Genomic DNA, 10886 nt, shown 5'->3' with positions numbered 1-10886 from the left:
TTCAGTCCTAATGTACTTAAGTCGGCATTGTGCCTTTTGCATTAAATTCGGATGCAATTTCTGTGTTTCATCGTCAATAAGAAGGTCCAAGGAATACAGTAAACCTGAAGTGAACCATCGGAATCTAAAACTGGACTCACAGGAGAGGTTCAAATCATAGAAAGTTAGAGTGTCAGTCCTCTTCTACTTAAGTCGGCATTGTGCCTTTTGTATTAATTTCGGATGCAATATCTGTGTTTCATCGTCAATAAGAAGGTCCAAGGTATACAGTAAACCTAAAGTGAAGCATCGGAATCTAAAACTGGACTCACAGGAGAGGTTTCAATCAAAGAAAGTTAGAGTGTCTGTCCTCTTGTACTAAAGTCGGCATTGTGCCTTTTGTATTAAATTCGGATGCAATTTCTGTGTTTCATCGTCAATAAGAAGGTCCAAGGTATACAGTAAACCTGAAGTGAAGCATCGGAATCTAAGACAGGACTCACAGGAGAGGTTCAAATCATTGAAAGTTAGAGTGTCAACCTCTTGTACTTAATTCGGCATTGTGCCTTTTGTATTAAATTCGGATGCAATTTCTGTGTTTTTCTTCGTCAATAAGAAGGTCCAAGGTATACAGTAAACCTGAAGTGAAGCATCGGAATCTATAACTCAACTCACAGGACAGGTTCAAATCATAGAAAATTAGAGTGTCAGTCCTCTTTAACTTAAGTCGGAATTTTGCCTTTTGTATTAAATTCGGATGGAATTTCTGTGTTTCATCGTCAATAAGAATGTCCAAGGGATACAGTAAACCTGAAGTGAAGAATCGGAATCTAAAACTGGACTCACAGGAGAGGTTCAATTCATAAAAAGTTGGAGTGTCAGTCTTCTTGTACTTAAGTCGACAGTGTGCCACTTGTATTAAATTCGGATGCAATCTCTGTGATTCATCGTTATTAAGAAGGTCCAAGGTATACAGTAAACCTGAGGTGAAGCATCGGAATCTGAAACTTGACTCACAGGAGAGGTTAAATCATAGAAAGTTAGAGTGTCAGTCCTCTTGTACTTATGTCTGCATTGTGTTCTTTGTATTATATTCAGATATAATTTCTGTGTTTCACCGTCAAGCAGAAGGTGCATGGAATACAGTAATCGTGAAGTGAAGCATCAGAATCTAAAACTGGACTCACAGGAGAGGTTCAAATCATAGAAAGTTGGAGTGTTAGTCCTCTTGTACTTAAGTCTGCATTGTGCCATTTGTATTAAATTCGGATGCAACTTCTGTGTTTCATCGTCAATAAGAAGGTCCAAGGTATACAGTAAACCTGAAGTGAATCATCGGAATCTAAAACCGGACTCACAGGAGAGGTTCAAATCAAAGAAAGTTAGAGTGTCAGTCCTAATGTACTTAAGTCGGCATTGTGCCTTTTGCATTAAATTCGGATGCAATTTCTGTGTTTCATCGTCAATAAGAAGGTCCAAGGTATACAGTAAACCTGAAGTGAACCATCGGAATCTAAAACTGGACTCACAGGAGAGGTTAAATCATAGAAAGTTAGAGTGTCAGTCCTCTTCTACTTAAGTCGGCATTGTGCCTTTTGTATTAATTTCGGATGCAATATCTGTGTTTCATCGTCAATAAGAAGGTCCAAGGTATACAGTAAACCTGAAGTGAAGCATCGGAATCTAAAACTGGACTCACAGGAGAGGTTTCAATCAAAGAAAGTTAGAGTGTCTGTCCTCTTGTACTAAAGTCGGCGTTGTGCCTTTTGTATTAAATTCGGATGCAATTTCTGTGTTTCATCGTCAATAAGAAGGTCCAAGGTATACAGTAAACCTGAAGTGAAGCATCGGAATCTAAGACTGGACTCACAGGAGAGGTTCAAATCATTGAAAGTTAGAGAGTCAGACCTCTTGTACTTAATTCGGCATTGTGCCTTTTGTATTAAATTCGGATGCAATTTCTGTGTTTCATCGTCAGTAAGAAGGTCCAAGGGATACAGTAAACCTTAGGTAAAGCATCGGAATTTAAAACTGGACTCACAAGAGTGGTGCGAATCATAGAAAGTTAGAGTGTCACTCCTCTTCTACTTAAGTCGGCATTGTGCCTTTTGTGTTAATTTCGGATGCAATTTCTGTGTTTCATCGTCAATAAGAAGGTCCTAGGTATACAGTAAACCTGAAGTGAAGCATCGGAATCTAAAACTCGACTCACAGGAGAGGTTCAAATCATAGAAAGTTAGAGTGTCAGTCCTCTTGTACTTAAGTCTGCATCGTGCCTTTTGTATTAAATTCGGATGCAATTTCTGTGTATCATCGTCAATAAGAAGGTCCAAGGTATACAGTTAACCGAAAGTGAAGCATCGGAATCTAAAACTGGACTCACAGGTGAGGTTCAAATCATAGAAAGTTAGAGTGTCAGTCCGCTTGTACTCAAGTCGACATTGTACCTTTTGTATTAAATTCGGATGCAATTTCTGTGTTTCGCCGGCAATAAGAAGGACCAAGGGATACAGTAAACCTGAAGTGATGCATCGGAATCTAAAACTGGACTCACAGGAGAAGTTTAAATCAAAGACTGTTAGAGTGTCAGTCCTCATTTACTTAAGTCGGCATTGTGCCTTTTGTATTAAATTCGGATGCAATTTCTGTGTTTCTTCGTCAATAAGAAGGTCCAAGGGATACAGTAAACCTGAAGTAAAGCATCAGAATCTCAAACTGGACTCACAGGAGAGGTTCAAATCATAGAAAGTTAGAGTGTCAGTCCTCTTGTGCTTAAGTCTGCATTGTGTTTTTTGTATTATATTCCGATGAAATTTCTGTGTTTCATCGTCAAGCAGAAGGTGCAAGGAATACAGTAATCCTAAAGTGAAGCATCAGAATCTAAAACTGGACTCACAGGAGAGGTTCAAATCATAGAAAATTAGAGTGTCAGTCCTCTTGTACTTAAGTCGGCATTGTGCCTTTTGAATTAATTTCTGATGCAATATCTGTGTTTCATCGTCAATAAGAAGGTCCTACGTATACAGTAAACCTGAGTGAAGCATCGGAATCTAAAACTGGACTCACAGGAGAAGTTTAAATCAAAGACAGTTAGAGTGTCAGTCCTCATTTACTTAAGTCGGCATTGTGCCTTTTGTATTAAATTCGGATGCAATTTCTGTCTTTCTTCGACAATAAGAAGGTCCAAGGGATACAGTAAACATGAAGTAAAGCATCAGAATCTCAAACTGGACTCACAGGAGAGGTTCAAATCATAGAAATTAAGGGTGTCAGTCCTCTTGTACTTAAGTCGGCATTGTACCTTTTGTATTAACTTCGGATGCAATTACTGTGTTTCATCGTCAATAAAAAGGTCCAAGGTATACAGCAAACCTGAAGTGAAGCATGGGAACCTAAACCTGGACTCACAGGTGAGGTTCAAAACATAGTAAGTTAGAGTGTCAGCCTTTTGTACTTAAGTCGGCATTGTGCCTTTAGTATTAAATTCGGATGCAATTTCTGTGTTTCATCGTCAATAAGAAGGACCAAGGGATACAGTAAACCTGAAGTGAAGAATCGGAATCTAAAACTGGACTCACAGGAGGGGTTCAAATCATAGAAAGTTAGAGTGTCAGTCTTCTTGTACTTAGGTCGACATTGTGCCTTTTGAATTATATTCGGATGCAATTTCTGTGATTCATCGTCAATAAGAAGGTCCAAGGTATACAGTAAACCTGAAGTGAAGATTCGGAATCTAAAACAGGACTCACAGGACAAGTTTAAATCAAAGGAAGTTATAGTGTCTGTCCACTTGTACTTCAGTCGGCATTGTGCCTTTTGTGATAAATTCGGATGCAATTTCTGTGATTCATCGTCAATAAGAAGGTCCAAGGTATACAGTAAACCTGAAGTGAAGCATCGGAATCTGAAACTTGACTCACAGGAGAGGTTCAAATCATAGAAAGTTAGAGTGTCAGTCCTCTTGTACTTAAGTCTGCATTGTGTTTTTTGTATTATATTCCGATGTAATTTCTGTGTTTCATCGTCAAGCAGAAGGGGCAAGGAATACAGTAATCCTAAAGTGAAGCATCAGAATCTAGAACTGGACTCACATGAGAGGTTCAAATCATAGAAAATTAGAGTGTCAGTCCTCTTGTACTTAAGTCGGCATTGTGCCTTTTGAATTAATTTCTGATGCAACATCTGTGTTTCATCGTCAATAAGAAGGTCCAAGGTATACAGTAAACCTGAAGTGAAGCATCGGAATCTAAAACTGGACTCACAGGAGAGGTTTCAATCAAAGAAAGTTAGAGTGTCTGTCCTCTTGTACTTAAGTCTGCATCGTGGCTTTTGTATTAAATTCGGATGCAATTTCTGTGTATCATCGTCAATAAGAAGGTCCAAGGTAAACAGTAAACCTGAAGTGAAGCATCGGAATCTAAGACTGGACTCACAGGAGAGGTTCAAATCATTGAAAGTTAGAGTGTCAGACCTCTTGTACTTAATTCGGCATTGTGCCTTTTGTATCAAATTCGGATGCAATTTCTGTGTTTCATCGTCAATAAGAAGGTCCAAGGGATACAGTAAACCTTAAGTAAAGCATCGGAATTTAAAACTGGACTCACAAGAGTGGTGCGAATCATAGAAAGTTAGAGTGTCACTCCTCTTCTACTTAAGTCGGCATTGTGCCTTTTGTGTTAAATTCGGATGCAATTTCTGTGTTTCATCGTCAATAAGAAGGTCCTAGGTATACAGTAAACCTGAAGTGAAGCATCGGAATCTAAAACTGGACTCACAGGGGACGTTCAAATCATAGAAAGTTAGAGTGTCAGTCCTCTTGTACTTAAGTCTGCATCGTGCCTTTTGTATTAAATTCGGATGCAATTTCTGTGTATCATCGTCAATAAGAAGGTCCAAGGTATACAGTAAACCGAAAGTGAAGCATCGGAATCTAAAACTGGACTCACAGGTGAGGTTCAAATCATAGAAAGTTAGAGTGTCAGTCCTCATTTACTTAAGTCGGCATTGTGCCTTTTGTATTAAATTCGGATGCAATTTCTGTGTTTCTTCGTCAATAAGAAGGTCCAAGGGATACAGTAAACCCGAAGTAAAGCATCAGAATCTCAAACTGGACTCACAGGAGAGGTTCAAATCATAGAAAGTTAGAGTGTCACTCCTCTTCTATTTAAGTCGGCATTGTGCCTTTTGTGTTAAATTCGGATGCAATTTCTGTGTTTCATCGTCAATAAAAAGGGCCAAGGGATACAGGAAACCTGAAGTGAAGCATCGGAATCTCAAACTGGACTCACAGGAGAGGTTCAAATCATAGAAATTAAGGGTGTCAGTCCTCTTGTACTTAAGTCGGCATTGTGCCTTTTGTATTAAATTCTAATGCAATTACTGTGTTTCATCGTCAATAAAAAGGGCCAAGGGATACAGGAAACCTGAAGTGAAGAATCGGAATCTAAAACTGGACTCACAGGAGAGGTTCAAATCATAGAAAGTTAGAGTGTCAGTCTTCTTGTACTTAGGTCGACATTGTGCCTTTTGAATTATATTCGGATGCAATTTCTGTGATTCATCGTCAATAAGAAGGTCCAAGGTATACGGTAAACCTGAAGTGAAGATTCGGAATCTAAAACAGGACTCACAGGACAGGTTTAAATCAAAGTAAGTTATAGTGTCTGTCCACTTGTACTTCAGTCGGCATTGTGCCTTTTGTGATAAATTCGGATGCAATTTCTGTGATTCATCGTCAATAAGAAGGTCCAAGGTATACAGTAAACCTGAAGTGAAGCATCGGAATCTGAAACTTGACTCACAGGAGAGGTTCAAATCATAGAAAGCTAGAGTGTCAGTCCTCTTGTACTTAAGTCTGCATTGTGTTTTTTGTATTATATTCAGAAGTAATTTCTGTGTTTCATCGTCAAGCAGAAGGTGCAAGGAATACAGTAATCCTAAAGTGAAGCATCAGAATCTAAAACTGGACTCACAGGAGAGGTTCAAATCATAGAAAGTTGGAGTGTTAGTCCTCTTGTACTTAAGTCTGCATTGTGCCACTTGTATGAAATTCGGATGCAATTTATGTGTTTCATCGTCAATAAGAAGGTCCAAGGTATACAGTAAACCTGAAGTGAAGCATCGGAATCTAAAACCGGACTCACAGGAGAGGTTCAAATCATAGAAAGTTAGAGTGTCAGTCCTAATGCACTTAAGTCGAAATTGTGCCTTTTGTATTAAATTCGGATGCAATTTCTGTGTTTCATCGTGAATAAGAAGCTCCAAGGTATACAGTAAACCGGAAGCAAAACATCGGAATCTAAACCTGGACTCACAGGAGAGGTCCAAGTCATAGAAACTTAGAGTGTCAGCCCTCTTGTACTTAAGTCGGCATTGTGCCTTTTGTATAAAATTCGGATGCAATTTCTGTGTTTCATCGTCAATAAGAAGGTCCACGGTATACAGTAAACCTGAAGTCAATCATCGGAATCTAAAACTGGACTCACAGGAAAGGTTCAAATCATAGAAAGTTAGAGTGCCAGTCCTCTTCTACTTAAGTCGGCATTGTGTCATTAGTATTAAATTCGGATGCAATTTCTGTGTTTCAACGTCAATACGAAGGTCCAAGGTATACAGTAAACCTGAAGTAAAGCATCGGAATCTGAAACTGGACTCACAGGAGAGGTTTAAAACAAAGAAAGTTAGAGGTTCTGTCCTCTTGTACTTAAGTCAGCATTGTGCCTTTTGTATTAAATTCGGATGCAATTTCTGTGTTTCTTCGTCAATAAGAAGGTCCAAGGGATACAGTAAACCTGAAGTAAAGCATCAGAATCTCAAACTGGACTCACAGGAGAGGTTCAAATCATAGAAAGTTAGAGTGTCTGTCCTCTTGTACTTAAGTCGGCATTGTGCCTTTTGTATTAAATTCGGATGCAATTTCTGTATTTCATCGTCAATAAGAAGGACCAAGGGATACAGTAAACCCGAAGTGAAGCATCAGAATCTATAACTGGACTCACAGGAGAGGTTCAAATCATAGAAATTTAGGGTGTCAGTCCTCTTGTACTTAAGTCGGCATTGTGCCTTTTCTATTAGATTCGGATGCAATTTCTGTGTTTCATCGTCAATAAAAGGGTCCAAGGTATACAGTAAACCTGAAATGAAGCATTAGTATCTACAACTGGACTCACAGGTGAAGTTCAAATCATAGAATTTTAAGGTGTCAGTCCTCTTGTACTTAAGTCGGCATTGTGCATTTTGTATTAAATTCGGATGCAATTTCTGTGTTTCATCGTCAATAAGAAGGACCAAGGGATACAGTAAACCTGAAGTGAAGAATCGGAATCTAAAACTGGACTCACAGGAGAGGTTCAAATCAAAGAAAGTTAGAGTGTCAGTCCTCTTGTACTTCAGTCGTCATTGTGCCTTTTGAATTAAATTCGGATGCAATATCTGTGTTTTTCTTCATCAATAAGAAGGTCCAAGGTATACAGTAAACCTGAAGTGAAGCATCGGAATCTATAACTCAACTCACAGGACAGGTTCAAATCATAGAAAATTAGAGTGTCAGTCCTCTTGTACTTAAGTCAGAATTTTGCCTTTTGTATTAAATTCGGATGGAATTTCTGTGTTTCATCGTCAATAAGAATGTCCAAGGGATACAGTAAACCTGAAGTGAAGCATCGGAATCTAAAACTGGACTCACAGGAGAAGTTTAAATCAAAGAAACTTAGAGTGTCAGTCCTCTTTTACTTAAGTCGGCATTGTGCATTTGTATAGCATTCGGATGCAATTTCTGTGTTTCATCGTCAATAAGAAGGACCAAGGGATACAGTAAACCTGAAGTGAAGCATCGGAGTCTCAAACTGGACTCACAGGAGAGGTTCAAATCATAGAAATTACGGTCGTCAGTCCTCTTGTATTTAAGTCGGCATTGTGCCTTTTGTATTAAATTCGGATGCAATTTCTGTGTTTCATCATCAATAAAATGGTCCAAGATATACAGCAAACCTGAAGTGAAGCATGGGAATCTAAAACTGAACTCACAGGTGAGGTTCAAAACATAGTAAGTTAGAGTGTCAGTCCTTTTGTACTTAAGTCGGCATTGTGCCTTTAGTATTAAATTCGGATGCAATTTCTGTGTTTCATCGTCAATAAGAAGGTCCAAGGTATACAGTAAATCTGAAGTGAACCATCGGAATCTGAAACTGGACTCACAGGAGAGGTTCAAATCATAGAAAGTTAGAGTGTCAGTCCTCTTGTACTTAAGTCTGCATTGTGTTTTTTGTATTATATTCGGATATAATTTCTGTGTTTCACCGTCAAGTAGAAGGTGCAAGGAATACAGTAATCGTGAAGCGAAGCATCAGAATCTAAAACTGGACTCACAGGAGAGGTTCAAATCATAGAAAGTTGGAGTGTTAGTCCTCTTGTACTTAAGTCTGCATTGTGCCATTTGTATTATATTCGGATGCAATTTCTGTGTTTCATCGTCAATAAGAAGGTCGAAGGTATACAGTAAACCTGAAGTGAATCTTCGGAACCTAAAACCGGACTCACAGGAGAGGTTCAAATCAAAGAAAGTTAGAGTGTCAGTCCTAATGTACTTAAGTCGGCATTGTGCCTTTTGTATTAAATTCGGATGCAATTTCTGTGTTTCATCGTCAACAAGAAGGTCCAAGGTATACAGTAAACCTGAAGTGAACCATCGGAATCTAAAACTGGACTCACAGGAGAGGTTCAAATCATAGAAAGTTAGAGTGTCAGTCCTCTTCTACTTAAGTCGGCATTGTGCCTTTTGTATTAATTTCGGATGCAATATCTGTGTTTCATCGTCAATAAGAAGGTCCAAGGTATACAGTAAACCTGAAGTGAAGCATCGGAATCTAAAACTGGACTCACAGGAGAGGTTTCAATCAAAGAAAGTTAGAGTGTCTGTCCTCTTGTGCTTAAGTCGGCATTGTGCCTTTTGTATTAAATTCGGATGCAATTTCTGTGTTTCATCGTCAATAAGAAGGTCCAAGGTATACAGTAAACCTGAAGTGAAGCATCGGAATCTAAGACTGGACTCACAGGAGAGGTTCAAATCATTGAAAGTTAGAGTGTCAGACCTCTTGTACTTAATTCGGCATTGTGCCTTTTGTATTGAATTCGGATGCAATTTCTGTGTTTCATCGTCAATAAGAAGGTCCAAGGGATACAGTAAACCTTAAGTAAAGCATCGGAATTTAAAACTGGACTCACAAGAGTGGTGCGAATCATAGAAAGTTAGAGTGTCACTCCTCTTCTACTTAAGTCGGCATTGTGCCTTTTGTGTTAAATTCGGATGCAATTTCTGTGTTTCATCGTCAATAAGAAGGTCCTAGGTATACAGTAAACCAGAAGTGAAGCATCGGAATCTAAAACTGGACTCACAGGAGAGGTTCAAATCATAGAAAGTTAGAGTGTCAGACCTCTTGTACTTAATTCGTCATTGTGCCATTTGTATTAAATTCGGATGCAATTTCTGTGTTTCATCGTCAATAAGAATGTCCAAGGGATACAGTAAATCTTAAGTGAAGCATCGGAATCTAAAACTGGACTCACAGGAGAGGTTCAAACCATAATAAATTAGTGTGTCAGTCCTCTTGTACTTAAGTCGGAATTTTGCCTTTTGTATTAAATTCGGGTGGAATTTCTGTGTTTCATCGTTAATAAGAATGTCCAAGGGATACAGTAAACCTGAAGTGAAGCATCTGAATCTAAAACTGGACTCACAGGAGAGGTTCAAACCATAGAAAGTTAGAGAGTCAGTCCTCATGTACTTAAGTCTGCATCGTGCCTTTTGTATTAAATTCGGATGCAATTTCTGTGTTTCATCGTCAATAAAAAGGTCCGAGGTATATAGTAAACCTGAAGTGCAGCATCGGAATCTAAAACTGGACTCACAGGAGAAGTTTAAATCAAAGAAACGTAGAGTGTCAGTCTTCTTTTACTTAAGTCGGAATTGTGCATTTGTATAACATTCGGATGCAATTTCTGTGTTTCATCGTCAATAAGAAGGACCAAGGGATACAGTAAACCTGAAGTGAAGAATCGGAATCTAAAACTGGACTCACAGGAGAGGTTCAAATCAAAGAAAGTTAGAGTGTCAGTCCTCTTGTACTTCAGTCGTCATTGTGCCTTTTGAATTAAATTCGGATGCAATTTCTGTGTTTTTCTTCATCAATAAGAAGGTCCAAGGTATACAGTAAACCTGAAGTGAAGCATCGGAATCTATAACTCAACTCACAGGACAGGTTCAAATCATAGAAAATTAGAGTGTCAGTCCTCTTGTACTTAACTCGGAATTTTGCCTTTTGTATTAAATTCGGATGGAATTTCTGTGTTTCATCGTCAATAAGAATGTCCAAGGGATACAGTAAACCTGAAGTGAAGCATCGGAATCTAAAACTGGACTCACAGGAGAAGTTTAAATCAAAGAAACTTAGAGTGTCAGTCCTCTTTTACTTAAGTCGGCATTGTGCGTTTGTATAGCATTCGGATGCAATTTCTGTGTTTCATCGTCAATAAGAAGGACCAAGGTATACAGTAAACCTGAAGTGAAGCATCGGAATCTAAAACCGGACTCACAGGAGAGGTTCAAATCATAGAAAGTTAGAGTGTCAGTCCTAATGCACTTAAGTCGAAATTGTGCCTTTTGTATTAAATTCGGATGCAATTTCTGTGTTTCATCGTGAATAAGAAGCTCCAAGGTATACAGTAAACCGGAAGCAAAACATCGGAATCTAAACCTGGACTCACAGGAGAGGTCCAAGTCATAGAAACTTAGAGTGTCAGCCCTCTTGTACTTAAGTCGGCATTGTGCCTTTTGTATAAAATTCGGATGCAATTTCTGTGTTTCATCGTCAATAAGAAGGTCCACGGTATACAGTAAACCTGAAGTCAAT

The sequence above is a fragment of the Schistocerca americana genome, unplaced genomic scaffold, assembly GCF_021461395.2.
Source record: "Schistocerca americana isolate TAMUIC-IGC-003095 unplaced genomic scaffold, iqSchAmer2.1 HiC_scaffold_16, whole genome shotgun sequence".
Taxonomy (NCBI): Eukaryota; Metazoa; Arthropoda; class Insecta; order Orthoptera; family Acrididae; genus Schistocerca; species Schistocerca americana.
Note: the sequence above shows the minus strand (reverse complement) of the source record.